Genomic DNA, 21274 nt, shown 5'->3' with positions numbered 1-21274 from the left:
CTGCACCCACTGACACCACTGGTAATTGGCCCTTTGCTCCTCTGGGTAGTGTGCTGGAACTGTAATGGAAATCTCTGCCTGCTGTGGAAGTGTTGATCTGTTAATCACTGAGCACGCGCCGGCCCTGGCTGTTAGCTGATTCTGCAGACAATTTTGCTTGGCTTATGGATCACTGCTGCATGTGCAACGCAGAGCATTATGTTCGGGCAGAAAGAAAGTAATGAATTCAGCACTGAGTAGTAAGAAACTAAACTGTTTAGATAACCTTAGGCTTTTTCTGCTAAGAAAATCAATACAGCTAGAAGCTTAGAAACTACTGACATTGCCAGCAGAGTCCAGCTACAGAGCCCAGTGTAAATGACCAAACCAGTTTGCTTTCCATATTTTGGCTTGTATTACTTTGCTGGTTTTTGTTGTTGTTGTTGTTTTGTTTTGCTTTTTAATTCACAGAGTTTTTACATAGTTTGTATATCTCTTAAGATATCTTTGTCTGCAAGGTTTAATTCTTTTTTATCCAGAATATAATTTCACAGTCTTACATATTCTCTTTTGCTGCTATGTTATTAGTCTGAAAAAACCCAACATGGAAATATTGCACTAGCTCACAACTTCCAGTATAGGTAGTTGACTCTCTGTATTCTATTCACACATTGATATTCTTGCTGCTCTGGCCAACATGGGTGCTAATTAGCAGCTACACTCCTCCTGGCAGTTTGTGTGGGCACCCATCAAGCAGCACCTGACTTGAATTTAATTAACATCACCGTTTAACTGCTTTGTTATTTGTTTTGCAGTAGTACCAAGAGGCCCCAGCCAGTGCTGGGAGCTGAATGCATAGAAATGAGGGAGGCAATGATAAACGCTGCAGTGCCCTGAGAGCACTAATAGACCTCACTGATTCTGACCAGCCTCACCTGGGCCCAACAGGTGTATTTAAGTTCATGCCATGGAGGTTAGTCTTTTCTCAGTCTATCTTATGAGTTTGTTTTCTCTTAGCCCTGCTATTGATTTTGTTTTCAGGGTGGACTTGTTTGTATCTTGTACAGGTAGCTTCTTTCCAGCCTAGTCTTATGGATGGACCTTGCACTCATGCTGTTGCTATGCCTCTGGTGCTACCTGTTTCTTTTGCTGCTACATGGATTCCTTAGGTGGCTCGTGGACTCCATCTGTTGCCTTGTGTTACCTGGAACTGTAGAGTTTCTTAGCACCTAGCTTTCCTTCTATTATGGAAAGCCTGGCTCTTGTTGCTCCTTAACATAAGGGTAGAACTGCCTGTATACAACAAAGGAATTTCCAACAAGGAGAGAGCAAGGAATAAAGGCCATCTTTGCTGTCTGCAGTGAGGAAGAGATATATTCAGCAGTATCCATCTCAGAAGATGAATAGAAGGAAATCATGGAACTACCCGTGGCTTTCTCACCTCTCAGGTAAGAATTCAAGGAGAGAAAAGGTTGTGTACAGTCACTTAGCATTCAGATAAGATATAGTCAGAACATGAAGCTAAGGACAGCAGTACTTGGCTGTGTACCAGTCTCTGATTATTATCTCATGACTTTTACTAAGCACCACGTTTGTCTTCTCCTGGGCTTGAGCCAAAATTGGAGTACAGGCCCTTTCAAAGGTGTGTCTCAGACAAGAGCTCAGGAATAACTTGACGTAGAAGTCTCTTTCCGGGTGTATCTAGAGATGTCAGAGTGCTAACAGGAGCTTTGCTGAGCTCACCACCGATTTTGCCTGGTCTGAAAGGCAAGGCGTGTGCTCCTTGTTTTCAGTCATTGCTACCTGCTGTGAGGCTGTACCACTGAGCAGTGCGGTTATGCCCTTAAGTGTGTGATGACACTCAGAAATAATTCTCATTAAAAGAGAAGGAAAAAACACCAGAGAAAGAGTTCTTTTTAAGTAAATAACAAAGGGCTCTAATCTATGGAGGCAGTTTGTTCCCTGCATGTTTTAAAGCTTACGCTGCAGAAAGGTGATGCCAATTGCTGCAGAGCGCTCCTTTTATTTTTATTTTTTTTTAATCTTGGGAAGCGACTGAAGACAGAAGTGCTCAGTAGAACAAGTATCTTCAGGCCCTAAAGAGTCGGGAAGCAGTGAGATCACCTCCCTTTGCATATTTTATATGTCAAATGGCTACCAGTCTCTGTCAGCCTTACAAACTATCAGAGCCTGCAGCAGACTGCGTGCCTCAGCCATAAGGAGAGCCAGCTGGGCTGCCCCATCAGGCAGTGATGCTGAGCCAACTCCATACCCCAGCACGAACAGCAGGTTGGAGGGAGCCAAGCTTGCACCCTTCTGACAAAGCACAGAAGAGGGAATTCAAATCCCTCCTGGGGGGTTTATCATGTTGCTCTTGCTGTGCTGCCAGCCTCGAGCTCTCACTGATCTGTGTGAGCCCAGGTAGAAATACTGTGTGAAACAGCACAGCATGCTGCAGTGAATAAAACTTTAGGAGAACCTTAGAATTCCCCATAGGGGCTGGGTATGTACATACTGAGATGCTGGATGACAATTTAATCTATAAAGCTCTCATGTTCACAGAGGCGTTTTTCTGTAAAGAATGAGGCTATGGTTAACAGTGGGAGATTAATCATACCTCTTTCCCTTTCCTCCCACTTACCTTGCAGGTCATTAGGTTTCAGAAAGGTGTTAATTCTGCCTCTTACATGTATAGGTAGAAAAAGTAAATGGGACTTTCACCTGGCCTGTGACTGGGTCATAGTAAGATCTGTATCAAAATAAACATTAATTGGTCCAAAACAACAAAGAAACAATGCTTCTTCCTGAGAAAGGGGGATATTCATCAGGTTAGGAGGATTTTATGGAGGGATTATCTTGTCAGCTGTGCACACAGCTCTTGCTTCTTTCTTTGGGAGCTACACATGTGAGTAACAGACAGGGAAAGCTGGTGCTCCTAAACATCTTTCTCATTTCAGTGATCTAAATACAGCTTAGATCATCGCAGCTTTGTTCTGGGTTGTTTCTTTCAAGGAGGATTTCCTTCACAGGAGCTGTAGGGTGAGAATTTAGAATGAAGTAATCAAAAGTGAACTGATTAGTTCTGAAATACTGTCTTGCTCCAATGCAAATCCCCCAGGCAGGCCTGCATTTACTTCAGTCTGAGCCTGTTCTGCTCCTGGAGTTATTTATTGTGAACCTGTTAGGTCTGGGCATTCACATCCAGAGCAACAAGTTGCAGTTCACCCTCCTTCCTTTCTAGATCAGACTTTGGTTTATTATTATTATTTTTTCTGACATATGCTGCTGAAAAGCATTTTGTTGTTGTTGAGCTGAGGTTAGCAGTGGTTAACTGTATTCTGCTCATGCTTCGAGTGACATTCATCTGTGCAGAGGACAGGGCCAGCAATACAAGAGTTTAGATCAGATAAGCTGAGCAGAAATCAGAAAGGGGAAGGGAAAAGACCTGACTTAAGTGTTTGAACTGAGATCATTTTTTAGAGGCTGGGAACTTACAACTGAGGGGGGAAAAGACTAGTGTAAAGACTAGGATAATTTTCATTTTAAATATCCCCTATTCCATCCCTATCACTCTTTTAAAGCACTTGTATATTTTATTAATTTGGATCTTGTCTTGTGTTAGCAATGTGGACAATTTAGAACCAGTTCTGAATTTAAAATCTTCAGAAGTAGCTTATAAGGACTGAAAGCTTGGAAAGCCTTATTGCAAAAGTAGTCAGATTATTTCCTTCCAACAGTTTGCGAGAATGGGCACGAAACTTTTCCTCTGCAGATGAAACTGAAAGCTCCATTAAACTGCTTCACTTCATGCCTATTAGGAAGATGGTTTCACTGGTAACTGTTTCCACTGAGGATGAAGGGACTGTTAAACTCTTTGGCTTTTCTATGACAAATGTTATTGAAGTGTGTTGCAAGCTATTTTCAAATTTTAAAACAGATTGTCTCTGGAATTATGGTCTTTTATACCAACTTTCAGCATAGGAACTTTTATAGTCAGGATATAAACTTCTGAAGGCTTGTAATAGAAAACTTGGCTGACTGGGGTAACGAAGATCAGTTGTATAATACAGATCTCAGCCTAGTTATACACCTCCTTACAGTCCAATATAAGGAGCAAATATTACAATGACTGTTCTTCCTTGTGTGCAGTTGTGTAAAACCAGGACATAATAGTCCTAATGTGTAAATGATATTTTCTTAATGGAAGAGCAGGGATAGCTCACATCTTGCAAAAGTCTTCTTACAAGCACAGCCTTTGCAACAGCTACACCTCTTAATCCCAAGTGCTTCAGGGACGCTGGAAATACATCTTCTGGCTAATGTGTGAAATTAGGGGGCAGAAGCACAGGGAAATCAAAGGCTGAGCTCTCTTGAGATAGGCCAAGCTGCAGAGTCTCTGGATGTTGATGGGAATGGATCTGTGTATTAAAGACTGGAGGAAGGACATTTATCATGGGTGGTGTGGGGTTACTGAGGTTGGAAAGAGCCTGCAGGACTCTGGTCCAACCTTCGTGTTCAAAGCAGGGCTAGCAGGAGGGAAAAAATCCCTTTCTATTATGTGGCTATTCAAATAAATGCTGCTTCTGTTGAGCTGCGAGATTGTAGCAGTGGTTGTTCAGTGTCCAGACTGAGTTTGGCAGACAGCAAATCACTCAATATATATAATTTTTTTCCCTCGGTCACTGTGTAAGGTGCATGTAGCAAATGAGCGAAGATTTAGTCCCTTCAGTCACCCTGTTTCTATTCTGCTAGCAAAGGACGTGTGAATAGCTGCCTTATGACACTTAATAGCTGTGAAAACACTTTATTCATAGGCTAATCTGAGGGGGAGGAATGAGTTAATTCTAAGTTAGAATCCAGTCTGACTTCATGGATCTCCTCCTTGGGGATGGACAGCTGCCTTTCAGGCTTCAGAGCCATGTATTTTGCCATCTACTTCCCCTTCTCAAGGATGGACGAAATTAGTGATATTAGCAAACAAATCTATTCCAGGATGACGCTGAAGATTTCTCATGATTCAGTTCATTCCTGTTTTTGCAGCATTATTACATACTCGGTAGCTAGTACTTAATTGCTGTGCCACCAATGGAGTTAGCAGGAAAACAACAAGATTACAAGAATTCTTTAAACACTCTGCTCTCTTTAATTAGCTCCTGGCTGCAAGGAACTTGGTGAACTACTGGTGAACCCTGGCTGAGAGTTAATGCTTATAATTTCATGCTTTCGAGCAGGTTCATTGGTATTTCCTAGTATTGTTCCTGGCATTGAAGGTGCTGCCCACTGGAAAGTGTGTTGATAGTGCTCTATTTGTTACAGAGATGGTCAGTGGGTGGAGGTGGCAGTGCTGAAGGGAGCATTTTGAACTTCAGCACACACAAGAAAAAAAAAGAACAGAAGCCCTGGATTACTGTACCAGTCAGCTTCACTCTACTGCTTTCCTTCTCCATGACTGCTCTGCTCCTGACTCCCTACAGAGTCCTCAGTGTGTGAGGTTTTAACTCCATGATAGTCTTGGTGGGGGCATTGAGGGGCCATCAGCATGAAAATAAGTAGAAGGACTGATTAGATATTTTCTGGAGGACAGGATGACAGGATGAATCTCATGGGCAGGAAGTATTTTCCCTCCTGTAATCCCAAGGAACCCAGGAGTTTCAATTAGGGCAGATGTGCTCTGCATTTTCACACATCAATCTTTTATTGGCCTCACATCAATCATTCACTGGTTTGTGCAAATAACTTCTCTCAAACAATCTTCCCCCATCAGAAACAGGCACTGTCATCTGCAAACATGCTTGAATATTTCATTGTTGCCAGATGATGTTTTCTTGTTGAGGCTTTTTGTGCATTTCCCGAATGACATGGAAAGATAGTCCCTGTGCTCACTGCCCTAATGAGACTGGAAAGTCAAGGTAATGCTAGGAATTTGTTGGTGCTGTATCCTAGAAAACCTTTTCTCTGTGATCAGTGTAGGAAGGGACAAGAGGAATTGCAAACAAGGAGCTAGTTGCTCACTTCTTTGGCTACTTCAGCCAGGTCTAACCTAGCTGATGTCAGTAGTGGTTGGAGCAACGACAAGGACGTTCCCAGTAGAATAAACCCCCCTATAGTTCAGGAAGAAAGAATTGTGACCTGTTCTCCACCTAGGCTATCACAAGTCTATGGAGCCAGATGGGATCCACCTGATTGATCTGGTAGATGTGCTTGCCGAACCACTTTCCATCATTTATCAGCAGTACTGGCCAACCATGGATGTTCCAGACTACTGGAGGCTTGTCAGTGTGATGCCCATCTACAAGAAGAGTTGAAAGGAGACTCTGGGGAACTATGGCCCTGTCAGCCTGATCTCGGTACTGGGGAAGGTCACAGAGCAGATCATCTAGAGTACAATCATGCAGCATGTACTGAACGGCCAGGGGATAAGGCTCAGAAAGCATGGTTTTGTAAAAGGCAAATGATCCACCTAGTAGGTAGAGGAAAGGCTGTGAATATAGTCTACCTAGACCTTAGTAACATTCTTCTGGGGACTCACAGCCCATGGCTTGTACAAGTGTACTTCTCACCGGGTAAAAATGGGCTGAATGATTGAGTTGGTGGTGAACGGAATTCAATTCAGTTGGTGACCAGTCCTGAGTGTTGTTTTCCAGGGGTCATCCTTGGTGCCAGTCCAGTTCAATATCTTTATTGGGGATCTGGATAAGGAGATTGAATGCACCCTCAGTAAGTTTGCAAATGAAGCTAAGCTGGGAGAAAGTATTGGTCTGCCTGAGGGTAGGAAGGATCTATGGTTGGATGTGGGCAGGCTCAAGGGGACCAAGTGCTGGATCCTGAATTTTGATCACAGCAACCCCATGCAAATGCTACAGGCTTGGGGCAGTTGAACATGAGCCAGCAGTGTGTCCAGGTGGCCAAGAAGGCCAGTGGCATCCTGGCTTGTGTAAGAAATAGTGCAGCCAGCAGGGCTAGAGAGGTGATAAACTCTGTACTTGGCACTTTGTGAAAAAGGACTTACTGATGTCCAGTTTGGATAACATGTTTACCACCTTCTCAGAGAAGAATGTTGTAGTTGTAATTCAGGTCATTTTTATTCTTAATAATACAGTGATCACTGTGATCAGTGATAGCAAACAGCTTCTACCACAAATAGTAGGCTAATTTGATTCAGAAAAGAAAAAAAGTGCATCAGTTGATGGAAAATACAAGTTAACAACACCTTCCTTTGCTGCTGTGGTCACAGATTTTTTTCTCCTCTCTGAAATTGCAACAGTTCCTGAAGGCGTATGTTGAATGTCTGTTTTTGCTCTCTGTCTCACCATGTTTCTTCTCGATCTTATGTTCTTACAATAGAAAAGGCTTTGAAATCAACTGCTGAAATGTGGTTCTGTTTATGGTTCATAAAGGGCTTTGGGAAACCATTTTGTATAGAATGTGCGTTATAAATATAGGCAGCATATTTATTCCCTTTTCTTAGTTTTAAAACGATACTATTAAGTGGCAAACACATCAAATAGGTAACATAGCTTACTGAAGCCCTAACAAAAAACACTTAAGTAGGTGCTTAAAATTAAGCAGGTGATTTAATCCTCTCTTATGCAGTTCTTAAACACATGCATAAGTCTCACTGAAGGCAAGGCAGGCACATTAAGGGTAAGTATATGCTAAGCAGTTTGTTAAATCAAGACCTAACTCTACCTACAGTCACATCCATTTCTAATTCTGAAAAACAAGTGTGTTGCAAGAGGTAGTGACATCTCAACTTCTCCCCCGATTAAATAAGTTAAAAAATCATGAATCCTAAAGCAATTACATTGCTATCATATTTCTTTCCCTTTAGATTAATCCGGAGTTTGATATGCCTTTCTATAGGATTAATATCTTAACAGCAAGGTAATAGGTAGTATGACATTTAATCTCTTTGATTAAATTCCATACTAAAACTGTCCTATAAATAAAAGAAACAATCGAGGCAGCCATAAATTATCTTCATTGTTGCAAAGTGATGGATTTAGTGGTAACAGAGGATAAAATCTCATGAGCTCATTAAAAGCTATAAGGGTTTTTTCCTTCTGCAGACCTAAAAGACATGGCCTACGGCAGGTTTTTCCAGGTTCCTCTCATTTAATGAGCTGAAACATTAAGTGGAAATAGAAGATTCTGTATATACCTACCTATTTCATTTTCTGCTAGTGATAACCAGATCCAAAAAGGGATCTTCTGCCTCAGGTTTTTATCTTGCATACCTCCTGTGGACTCAGCACTATATGTCTAATGAAAGAGAATATACTTTTGGTTAATAGCCAGGATCAAATCATTTTGGGATCTGAGTCTACCATTGACCTCCACTGTGACCTTGGGCAAGTCAATGATGGCAAATTTTCAAGAGCTCAGTATCGACCATTGCTATCAGCTCAAAACATATTAGCTACAGCCATAGTGCCAAATTAATAAGGCTTGGGTGCAGTCCAGTGGATTGTACTCTTCAAAGTATTTGCTTAGAAGCATCAAAAGGTGCTTATCACTGACCCACTTAAAATCTGCATTCAGAAGGATGTCCCAAACATCTTAAGACTCTGCTGTACCTGAGATACACCTGGAGTATTCATTTCTCCTTGTGCAAAACAAGCAGAAGATTATGCCCAATCAGAAAAGCTTCACTTAACAAGGCACCACCTTGTCCTCTTCCATTAGAGAACCATTTTTACTACAGATGCTATGACATTCTTTTCAGTTCAGTTATAACAGGAACAGAAGCTTTGACAACTGCCAGTAGGAGAACATGGACAAGACTTTCATCCAGGTTTCTAGGACTTTCAGTAACTTCTGTTGGCACACTTATTTTTCCTGTAATCAGTGTCCCTTTGACAACTTAGAACAAACTGTCACTGACATTTAAACCCATCCACTAGAAAGGACAGCACAGCTTCACGTGTTGTGATTTAGGGCCCTATTGCACTGCCTGCCTCTGATGTGTGTGGTCCCTAAGGATGAAGATTTGGCATTGCTTCAGAAAAAAAAATAAAATAAAATAAAAATAAAAAGATCAGCCTATTTGTGTAATTAAGGATTCAAATGTGTGGCTTTCTGCAAAGATGTATTTTTAGTATAAAAGGCTGCCAGCAGAGATGACTCCAGTGTGCAGTTTGTAGGATTTTGTAAGAATTTAGTGAGATTAAGTTCCTGTAAATTCCTTGAAGCATTTGTACAGCATACAACACAGTTCTGCAGTGTGTTCCGTCAGCTGAAACACTGTTACGTCTTCCTCAAGTGCTCATCAAAACGACAGGGCCTGCAATACCAGGAACATCCAGTTTCTTATTGGGGGGCTACAGAGAAAAGCCTTACTGTGAGTAGTGTGGGTGCTGCTCTGCAGGAACAGGCTGAGTGATCTTATCTCTGCCATCAGCAGAGCCCAGAAAGCTTGTTTCAGCCTACTTAAACAAAAGCATGAGTGCATACTGATCAAGGTATTTCTATTACTAGACAGGCAGTGGTTTAAAATGGATGAATCAGAATACAGTGAGCAGAAACGAGACAACTTTGATGTAGTTAAGCTATGATTTTGTTGTTGTTTTCTATTTGTTCATGTTCCTTTTCCCCAAATGCAATACTTCATCATTTACTGGCATATGCTGATTTGCACCCGTAAATGACATACAGCATTTTCTGTGTGGACTGCTTTTCTGTTATCTGCTATTGACATCTCTGTGTACCTTTTAAATCCTCCTGCTGTATGGGTTTCATGCACTTGGAACTAGTGAATTTACAAGGTTTGTGTAGGTGAGTGTTCAAAGGAGCTTTTTTGTTTACCTTCATTGTTTGTACATCTATTGAGCCAAGTGCCTGAGAGATGCTGTGGACATTAACATCTGCTAACATCACTGGCAAAGAAAAATGTTCAGCTTCATGTAGGCCTCAGCCAGTTTTCTTTTTTTTTTTTCCCAGAATGTTGCTCCTATAGCTTATTTCCTCCAAGAAAACTGCTGTAACCACAAGAGCTATCATTAGGGTCACCTTGAGGGGGAAGGTTCATGCATTAGCCTGTAGACTCTCTGCTTTTATGTTGGTATTTAGGGTTGTTTTGGAGGTTCTCCATGGGATTTTAAGACTTCCTTTTTCCCTCAAGCGCTGCATTAATGTATCTCAGGTTGGCTTGATGAGCTATTCAAAGGATCAGTCTGCATATTTGTTTTCCTTCCAGATCTCCTTTGATTTATTTGTGTAGAGGATTTAGGAAACCAGATACAGAACAGGGACTACAGACACTGCTGGCAGTGGCCTGATCTAGCTGGAGGCTTGAAGAATGAGTGAAAGCTCCAGATACACAGCAACATATGTCAGGAGGCAATTCAGTGGAACTGCAGATTCCAAAGAGGGATTGAGCTACACAGAAAAGGGACTTATTGGATATATTTCAACTGACCAGGAGGTAGAATTTGATTACATCCTAGGGTTGACCCTTTTAACATAGACAGACTTGAAAAGAAATACAGTCTGTCTTTTATGTATTGGCAAATACCCTTGAGCAGTAGGATTGTCGAACAGTGATAATTCTTAGTGTTTATTTCCAAGTGGAGAATTAGTGGTGCTGGTACTGGAATGTTTCTGTTTAGCTAATGAGAGAACAGAAATACCACTGTATGGCTTCCCTTGTCATTTACTCCTTCACTAGGAAGCCTGAGTTCCACTGTTATGTAGTTTTTGTTTGGTCTTTTTTAATCTATCAAATTCCTATGATAAACAGGTTTGAGTAAATTTCTTCAGTTCTGTGGATCCCATGAGAAGGGGGGGAAAAAAGTAGGGCTAAATAAATAAAATAAATTATTCACTCCAAGTTCTTTACCCAGCTCCACTTATTTGTTCTCATTTACTTCCTTTTACTTAAAGTAGATCATTCATCTTCTCCTCTTTCCTTAAGAGATATTTCAAATGTTTTTTTAATCACTTTGTACATATGAAATGTAGTTAGATATTAACATCATTCTGCTGCTTGGGAAACCCACAACTAATATTACACACATAGAAGTAAATAAACCTCATTAGTTTTGTTAACTCCATTAATCACAGTCAGCAACATTAATGAAGCCTGCTTTAGCATTGCTGTCAGAGTTGGGAATAATTCTTCTCATTATTAGCTTTTGTAGAATCAGTCCTTTGCAAATTTGTCTTCCAGTACTATTAAATGCTATGCAAGGTCAGTATTTTACTGCAGGTTTTTGAAACTTAAGTTTACAAGGAAAAAATATATATATTTTAAAAGTATTTTGAAAGGTTATGTGCTTGATCACAAAAGAAACCAAGACTGAGAAAGTGAGTGGGTCAAAACTGAAAGAGCGTGGAGTGAAGCATCTACTTCTTTGCTTCAGCTGTCATGCTGTACCTTCCATCTGATGGAGGCATCTTTGAGTGCTGTGCCCCAAATCCCTAATGGAATTTAGCTGTTGGAGTGCTGAGTCTGATGCAATGGTCTCTACTTGGAGTTCTGAGGAGCTTTCCAGTCTGCAGAATTAGTGTTTTCCAAAACACTTGAACTTTACCATGCTGTTTCATAACAAGATGCCTACTGTACATTTATAGACTTGGATTTCCACATTTGGAGGGTATAGGAGGATGCTATCACAGCAACTATTTTAATGCTATGCTAACACCATTTTCTGCTTTTGATGCTAATTTTTATTTTGCAAATATCAGGCATTCTGTTCTCTGGCATGGGTTAGAATTGGCAGCATCCAAATTACATCTTCCAGTAAAACTTTGCAGCTAAAAACAGGAGTAGCCAGTGACGTGAAAGAGCTAGTTTTGCTTGATACTTAACTATTCACATTAATATACACCAGCCTTCTGTATGTTCCTCTATTTCAGTTCCAGTTACAAAATGCTCAGTGTTAAATAACCATGTTGAGTTTGAGGGCCAGTTAATCTGCATATCCTTAAAGAACAAAAACCTGATGCATCTCCTGTGTGGCACTCTCTCAGTTAGGAGGGCTTGAGGTGTTTCCCCAATCTCTGTCCTTTGCAAAATAGGATATCTTTTGTTCTTACATAATTGGCACTTCGGAGTCGAGTAAGTGACTGCCTGAGCCTTTATGTCACTTTAAACTGTTCTGTGGTTAACTTCCCAAATTTCTTTCAGCAGCTAATGCTGAGTATTAGTTTAATGGGTCATAGTCACTGATTGGGTCATAAATACAGCAATCTCATAAATGAAGCTTAAAACAAAACAGCTATTCAGAAGACTAAAACTCAGCACAGCAATACAAAATAGCATGGATCTCTTGGCCTTACTGTGTAGAGTCAGCCTTTCCTTGGCTTGTTGGTTTTCCTTTACGCTGAAAGGAAAAGCTTAAGAGCCTTAAAGATGTTACAAAGTCTTGCACCATTCTTTTTTGCCCCCTCTCCCCCCCGTTTTGTTTTGTTTTTGAAGCCAGGAGGAGCAGAGCTGGGGGGTGTCACCATGGAGGGACTTGAGGTTGTTTTAAAACTACCAGCATCTCATATTTTTTTTGCCAAGTATCAGTGATATTTCTGTTCTACAGCAGTCAGGTACATTGTTCATTGGCCTTCGTTTCTCAGAGGAAAGGCTACAAATGAAAGCAACTTCATTATTGCAGTACTTTATTGAAGTCTTTGAGGGGTAACTAAGGAGCTATTTACATTGACCTTTACAGCACTGGCTTGAGGCTTAAAGCAGCACAGCGATATTCATTGCCAGCAAAGTTCTGCTTACACGTTTTGTGCTGGAGCAGGCGGAGGGAAGCAGGTTGTTACAGCAGTGCCCTGAGAGGTTTCCAGGAACTGATGCCTCAGATCTGATATGCACGGATGAATGGGGGTTATTTTCAGCTCTTTTTGTGTATCTCAGCCCTGCTCTGCATTGATGTCACTTTGCCATATCATGGTGACATCTTATTTAGACTATAACATCTGAAATTGCAGAGATTTCTTGTATCTTGCAGTCCCCCGAACCAGAGCAGACAAATTCATAACTAGGAAAATGTCATAAAGACAGGGTCTTGAAGGCATCTGAGCCCAGCTCACAGGCAGAAAGCAGAGACATGACTTTCAGAGTGAGCAAGAGATCAGATGAAGAGATATGTCAGAATGAAGTGTGACTGACTGCATGCAGATGAATATGACGAATCAAGTCCTGAAACTCGTGAGATTTTAAAGCAAGTTTGGTTATTTTTATTTTTCTGTCTCAGACCTCCTGTTGAGCTAACAGCAAATCAGTCTGTGGTCCTAAAAATAGGATGCTCCTCTCTGGCCCAGGAACATGATGATCTTGGACAGTAAATGCAATCTTTTTCATTAAAGAAATAATTGATCTCTTACTATTTCTGCACTGGGTGAGTTTTATTATGCTTTCTGAGTTTTCCCTCTCCACATCTCCTTATCTACGTAAATCTTCCCTGATTGTCACACACAAATATGTGACATTTTCCTACCTGAGTCCCACCAAAGCTTTCCAGAATTAATGATCAATGTAGTCTGATGAGAAAGAGGAAAGAACCTATCTTGGATTTTCTTTGGTGGCTGGAAAAGCAGCAGTCCCAGTAATTGTACTAATTCCTGTTATATTCCAAGAAGTCTGTTCTGAGAGAGGCACAGCAAAACGTAGGAAGGAAACTTTTGCCCGTGTGGTTGGGGAATTAACGTACTAAACCTGACCTGCACAGAAACATGGAGTGGCTTAGGTTGGAAGGGACTTGTTTGATTATTTAGGTGATTGCTGAGCTCCAACACACCAGCTCAGGCTGCCCAGCACCCTGTTCCACCTGGCCTTGAGTACCTCCAGGGTTGGGGTTGCCCAGCTTCTCTGGGCAGCCTGTTCCGATGGTTGTTGAAGTCAAGTTACTAGAGATGGAGAGGTGAAAAAAATCACTTGTTCCTTCATGCAGTGGGGCCAAAGAAATCTCCTGGTTGGCTTCTGGAGGTGTGAAAATCAGGTGGGGTTGGCCACTTCCTACCAAGACATCAGTTTCCCACAAGAGTTTTCCACTCAAGACAGAGCCATCCTGTGCCTGTTCCTGTGGGATATTCTGTCCTTGTGCCTTGGCTGATGTTTCCATATTTGAAGGTGCTCTGCTAATTCCAGGCATACAGAAGTCACAATAGTCATTTCTGAAGATAATTTCCTTTAGGGATTTGCTTTACCATGTAACTTTTGGGGCTGGATTCTTTACATCCATGAAAAATGAATCCTGAATCTTATTTGGTTCAAGAGTATGGTCTTTAAAATAGCAAATTATTTGAAGAGTTTATGAAATCCAGACTGTGAGCAGTTGAAGCTGAGCTGTATCTCTGATATTTTTCTTTTGTTGTGGATTTGCTCAGGAATGTTAGTAGTATCAGCTTCTTGATTTTGAAGTTTTACCCTCAAGGAAGTGTGACTCTCTTAATGAAGTGTAATTTCCAAGGTGAGATATGCCGGAGAGGACAAATCAGAATGTGTATTTCTTATCAGATCTATTGGAACACTGTTTTCAGGCCTGTCTGGCGGGTGGGAGGGGGGGAAATCATATTCTAAGAGCCATATATCTGACAACCTGTGCAAGATTTTCTGCAACAGGGAAAAGAAGCACCTGAAGTGCCTGTCTGTGAGATGATGAGCCTCCCATCACGCAGCTGGATGCTGCCTTTTTACCAACTGCGGTTTCTATTCTGCATATAGATAGACATCAGAGGCATGCAGTGTAAATAAGCATGCTATCAATCTACTGTAACTTTATTTAAGGCTTCCTCATCACACCAAAATTTCAGGATAGTTTTGTTCTGTTTCAGACTCTGAGCCAGCCCCCTTAACACTCAGACAGATCTGGCTTTGCAGAATTTAAGTTGTTTGAATGAACTTCCCTTCCTTTTAACATAATGAAAACCAGAGAGTGAAGCAAGGGGATCAAAGTTAAAATGAGTTCATTGTAGTTTGGATGGAGCACATTTCAGACTTGGGATGAAAGTCCAATTACAGTATGGCTTGATGAAGATTTGTTATCTGCACAGAAATATGAGTGAAACTTCCTGAATGACAAAATTTAGTCATACCTGCTTTATATAATTCAATTCATTAAGGAAAAAAATGGAATTACATTAAAGGAACATTAAAATAAATAAATAAATGTAGTAGATTGGGGCTTAGCAAAAAAGAAAAGACAGGAATGAAAGAAGCTTTTCAGCTAGGCAGATAAGCCTTGAAACAGGAGGCACAATGGCCTTAGTGATCTGTATGAAATCAGGGTCACCACCGAATTTAAGGAAAACAAGGTGAGAGGATCAGTCACATGCCCAGCAGAAGCAGATAAGGGCTTTTTTTTTTCTTTTGTACTAACTGGAGAGGAATGCAGGAGGCTGTGTAGGAAAACAGTGTCTGCAGTGATAAAGCATGGTATAAACCTTGTAATTCTGCGCCTCCTGTGAAGTGTGCCAGAACTACAGCAAAAGGAGCGCATGACAGACTTGATCGACACTCTGCCAAGGGAGGGCATGAGCACAGGGATGAAAGGGTTGCCGTGCTCTCCTGGCAGCTTGGATGTCACGCAGAGATAAAGGTTACTGCTAGTAACAAGTCTAATTTCCCAGGGAGAGAGCACGCAGCACCACGGCTCTTCACATATGGTAAGTTTCAGTGGAGCAGTGAGCTGGGTACATGCAGGCTTCAAGACTAACAGCAATACCAGAGCTAAGCTCCCTGCTATCTCTGCTCTGCTTGCGGAAATCACATGCTGCTCCTATCTGGTGAATGTGTGGGGATGTGGAAGGAAGGTGATGCTCTTTGAAAAGTGAAGTATCCTGCAAACAGGAGTCCTCACCTTGTTGTTGTAGGGGTGTAACACTGGACTTTGTGCTGCTTTGATGTTGCATCAGGATCAGAAATAATGTTGGCCACTCTTGGGCTGGGAAAGGCTCTGAAGTTGCAAGGTGTGCAGGCAGGGTCACCAGCACTCACGTGTTCTTCAGAGCTCAACTTTGTGTACCTGCATTTATGTGTTTGAAATGTTCAAAACGTGATGAATTTGACTCCCTACTAGAAGCTGATTCCTTCACAAAGATCATAGCGTGAATTGGGGGGGAAGACAATTCATTATGTTATTAGAAGTTTCATGTGTGGTACATTGGGCAAAATGGGCAATTCTATATTTTACTCAGTATTTAATGTTTCATCTTTAAATTAGCCAGCGAGGCCATCTTTGTGCAAACATTTTTGCTAATGAGAAGTTACAAGAACTGAATATGGTTTGGTCATCTCTGCGTTCATGGGGGAGGGGGGTGAACTTGCTCTTTCCGAGCCTGCCTAGCAATAGATCAATAGGATTAGTTCAATGCTTGTGAGTGCCAGCTGCCAAACCTTCCAGTCTAATCACCCAAATGCTCCTCTGGGCACTATATGCTCTCTCAGAACGTGGAGGGAGGGTGGGATGAAATGGTGATGCACTGGAATGGGCTGCCCAGGGAGCTGGTGGAGTTACCATCCCTGGAGGTGTTCAAGACCTGTCTGGTTGTGACACGGAGGGACATGGTTGGTTTCCGTTGGCTGTTTTTTGGTCAGCTTTCTGCCCACCCCGCGCTACAGCAGGAGGGCAGCAGGGATTTCCCCGCCCGTGCTGCCCTGCAGGAGGCTGCAGCCACTCGTGGTTGTCTCGTGCCACCGCGCGGTGCTGCTGCCGCACTGCCGAGCCCGTGCAGAGCTTATAGCCCGAAGCGCCATAAACAAACACAGCCTTCAGACTGCCGTTGCTTGCACGGCTTCCCACCGGCGTATTAAGATCTCTTGAGGAGAAAGCACGAAGTGGCCAAGAGAAGGGGGTGATGGGGTCTGCTGAAAAATGGGTTCCTACCCACCACTGACCCCAAAAACCCCAAATGGAGGATACCCCTTTTTGTACTACAGAGCTGATGTTTTCATCTGAGAGACATGAGGAAACAGCATTGTTTTCTTAGCAGTCAATGAGCAATCTTTGCATCCCTGAAATCAGACCAGGGCAATATTCTGCAGTTGTCTCCTGCGGTCTGGCTTCTGACATGCTGAGTTCTGGAAAACTTTCTCGCCATGTAAATGATGGTAACGTTAGGGAGATTAATGAAGAAATAGATGCTTAATGGTATTCTAACATATTTGCTCAATTGCATTTTACTTTTCAGGAGACTCCACCAGGGAATGATCTGTCTCACAGACTTGAACCCTCGCAGTTTTCCCTGGTATCCTGAAGAAGCAGTGTTTGCGGCAATGTAAGTTATCTCTGCCATTCTTTCCTTCTGTTTGACTGTCTTTTGCACAGTAGAAGTTACAAAGATTCCAAATTCCCACACATTTTGCAAAAATAAGAAAAGATCAGAGAGGCACTCCTAGTAATTTATCCAGATTAAAGAGTGGAACAACAACTGACCCTTTGTTAGACATCAAAGCACTCTTCTGGGAGGACAGCTGGAAGACACAAGCCTGCAGATTTACCATCTCCTTTTGATGTGCTGCTCATAAGGTGGCATATTATTCTTCCCTGTGCACACAAAGACAAAGGTGGAAATCACAGGTAGTTCTCACATTTCTGCAGTTTTGTAACCTGAGTCATTTTTATAAGGTCATGACAGTAATCTCAGCTTGTTAGGATGGCATCTTGGAAGAATTAGGGCTGCTTTTTATGTCTAGATAATTCTGTTATTATTTCTATTTTATGATTTTTTTTTTTTCTTTGTGTAACAAGAAATTACCCTGAAAATCTATCATCCTGTATTTATATCATAGGATGGCCTGGGTTGAAAAGGACCACAATGACCATCTGGTTTCAACCCCCCTGCTACGTGCAGGGTAGCCATCCACCAGATCAGGCTGCCCAGAGCCACATCCAGCCTGGCCTTGAATGCCTGCAGGGATGGGGCATCCACAGCCTCCTTGGGCAACCTGTGGCTGGCTTAGCAATAGGGATTTTGAATGACAATCTAAAGAAAGAACCCCTCAAGATAATGAATTTATACATATGAGGCCCAATACTGATCTCCATGTTCCTAATGAAAAATAACCTACCTAGTATGTAGTTACAGTCAAGCCAGTCAGATATCTATATTACCTACAGGTAATAGCTAAATCTTGAAATCTGCTCAGTAAATACACACACACACACACACACACATATATATATATATATATATATATACACAAACAAAGAACATGACTAAAAGTATGTACCATATAAAGAGGTGATGGATTACCAGGAGACCAGAAAGTAGGCCAACTGTATCGGGTTATTCTTGGTTTTTATTTGTTTCTATTAGTATTCAGATATTTTCAATCATAGGTTTTGGAGTTATGAAATAACAGGTTAAACACACTTGAACTATATGTAAGTTAAAATAGATTATTTCTATACAGCCATACGTGTTCCTCTCAATTCATCTCACCTCCTGTTTTCTGCTCTAATTGTCTTCAGGAAGTCATTTTGGCAATATATTTTTTTCCAGGTAACGAGGGCTGAGGGCTTCCACACTGATTAGTGGCTCAGTCAACTCCATCTTCTTTTCACTTTTGGTTTTATTTCATCTTCTCAATTTCATCTGCCTTTGACTACTAGAAACAATTTGCTTTGACTTGAAGATATTTTTCTTATTAATACGATGCCTCATTAGATGAATCTTTGCTTAGAACGCATCCTTCACACTCACTGCTCGTAGACAACCACTGAAAAGCAGCTCCCTCTGATGTCTATTCAATGGCTGATGAAAGTCAATTTCTTTAAAATAGATAAATAAATAAATTGCTTCCACAAAAGTCAAAAGAATCAGGATGGACAAATTACCCCCTTCTCTTCATTAATATTTTCTTTCAGTTTGGGATGGTTTGTTTTAACGTTTTGTTCTTTAAAGATTTATAAATGCTTGTTGGTGTTCAGTGTTTGTTATTCAAACTGTGCGTGCCAATGGGTGTTGGCAAAGCTGCTGTGCTCTGCAAATGATGACATTTCTGCCCCTCTGGGCTGGAAAAGGAAGCTCCTGTCCAGGCTCCAAAGGTCTCCAGTGACATTAAAAGAGATTTTCATGAAGTGGAAGGTAAATGCTATTAAAAGCTGTAATTTTTAAGAATCTTAAGAAATTATGCATATTTAACAGGATGTCTTTGAACTCAAGCCACCTAAGCAGGAAAACAAACAGCTTTGTTGCGAATTTGAGGATTATTTTTCACAAGAATTTAATTTCTTTAAATAGAAATGAATATGGATGAGGATATTTGAATAGGTTCTGTGCGTTCATCAGTCACAATTGCCAAGCGGGGACTAATCTTTGTGATTAGTAAGGGTAGTGACAAAAATATGCTTATATTCTGCATGCCTCCTGATTGGCAGTTTATCGCTCATAGAGAACCAGATGTCAAAAGCCATATGCTAACATTCAGCACAGAACAATCCTTTGGTTTACACTCTGAAATGCACCAACGTTGATGGTGTAGAACAGTGAGCAAACAGTCTGAAAGAGAATAAGAGTGTTCAGGGAAAAGGAGTGTTTGTTGCAGTGCTTGGCATAGGAGGAGCAGGGGATTGAGGGGCTGCTCCAGGCTCTGCTCCAATTCCTGACATCTTGTGACAGCCACCAGGGAAGGGCATATGCAGCAATTTACCAAAACTACAACTCGTATTATTTTCCTTTTACACAGCACCTGGCAGTGTCATTCCATTTATTTACTGTGGTGCAGCAATGAGCTTACTAAATAAGAACACAAGAGAAAAAGCATAAAGCAAAAAGTGCATGAGAATAAGAAATGCAGATATCAATTACTTTGTCTTCAGTTTAGACAGGATTTCAGTCCTTGATCCTCCTGAGCTTGGGGAGTTTACAAAATTAACAGTGGATGTTTGTTTCTCTGTTACTACGTACCTTTAAAGATAATACAAGTGATAACCCTGAGGAAAAAAGTACCACAGCTTAAAATAATTCATACAGAGGCAAAGCCAGGTTCTGCCTTCAGTTAAACCTTCCACTCCCAAATCAAAACAGCACAGGGTATGACCAAAGGCAGCATTAGGCTTCCTTCGTTCCAATGTGGTTCCAGTGAAACTGCTCCTGCACCATGTGCCCAAGATGTTAATTACAGCAGTTACTACTAACTGTAGCCATAACACCGAGGAGAAAAGTGCCACAGCCATCAGACAGAAGAGGCAACAAGGGGCTGGCTTTTTTCCCTGCAAGCCAGGCAGTAGCAATTCAAAGAACTAGCAAGATTTCTGCTCCTCAGTCCCCATCAGCTATTGTGAGCAATGAATAGACCCACCTAGCTGGTATGAAAGGCAATAGTGTTCTGCAACATGCTGCTGCAATCTCCCTAGCATTATTTTAACGTTTCAAGTCCTTCTAGCTTCTAACAAAAAATCTTTTTCAAAGATCAGTTGGGATGAACTGCGTTCACTGTAGCTGCTCTTAAAGGCTGTTAGTCTAATTTTACATCCCATTTTCTTGTACAGAGACTAAGATGAGCACAATTTTGTGCCTGTATGATTTCATCTGCAATTGCATCTGTAGCCATATTGTAAATGAGAAGAGTCTCTTTGATTCATTTCTATTCCAGGCTATCTTTGATGCAAGACAAGGATAAAAGCCTTATACAAAAGATCACTCAGGTTCTTTTTCTTCAAGATAAAAACTTGGATTTCTGTATCTTGGAAGGCACTTGAATTTCAAATTTGTTTTGGGCACTTGCTTTGGGGGTGATGGTCTGGAACATATTTAAATTTCAAGAGAAGATACACAGCTACGATCCTGCTCTTGAAGAGGTGTTGTGCACTTAGAGTGAGCTTTCCCTTTGTGATAGGGCTTCACTGTGCTCTCTGACTCATTCCTTAGCAGGGCACTTAGGGAGCACACCTGAACTGAAGAAAGAGCTGATAACACGCTATGGGAGAAGTAGCTATTAATCCAGCTCTTATGGTACCTCCCAACCTCTTTCTTTTTCAAAACAATAATCTAGTGAGATCATACATTTCACTGTAGTATTTCTCTGATTTTCATAATTTTATTAAATTGCTTTCATGACTTATGTAATCCTACACTAATTAAGGAGGCCTTAGTAGATCATCACATCTCCATTAGCTTCACTTTGAGTTACTCTTGAAGGGTGTGTAAAGCACAGGGAGGTGTAGGAGCTTGATGAGGGAAAGCAAGCTCTAGGAGAGAAATGATCCTGCTTTTCTGTATAAGGCAGAGACACTGGAAGACTCAGATATATAAGACTCAGATATATATTGCATGATCAGAGTTTTGCCTTTTTTTTTTTTTTATTATTATTATTGCTTTTCCCATCTTGGTTTTGTTTAATTTTGCTGTG

The 21274-nt window shown here is 41.3% G+C and overlaps 1 long non-coding RNA gene across 1 annotated transcript; it reads left to right on the top strand.

Moving 5' to 3' along the window:
• The first annotated feature begins 982 nt into the window (after positions 1-982).
• Positions 983-18618, top strand: LOC140254680 (uncharacterized). Its single transcript, XR_011904288.1, has 3 exons — positions 983-1427; positions 17110-17196; positions 18424-18618. It is a non-coding gene; the product is annotated as an uncharacterized lncRNA (long non-coding RNA).
• Positions 18619-21274: the final 2656 nt, after the last annotated feature.

This window comes from Excalfactoria chinensis, chromosome 7, assembly GCF_039878825.1.
Source record: "Excalfactoria chinensis isolate bCotChi1 chromosome 7, bCotChi1.hap2, whole genome shotgun sequence".
Lineage (NCBI taxonomy): Eukaryota > Metazoa > Chordata > Aves > Galliformes > Phasianidae > Excalfactoria > Excalfactoria chinensis.
The sequence above is the reverse complement of the archived record's forward strand: the minus strand, read 5'-3'. Positions and strand labels throughout refer to the sequence as shown.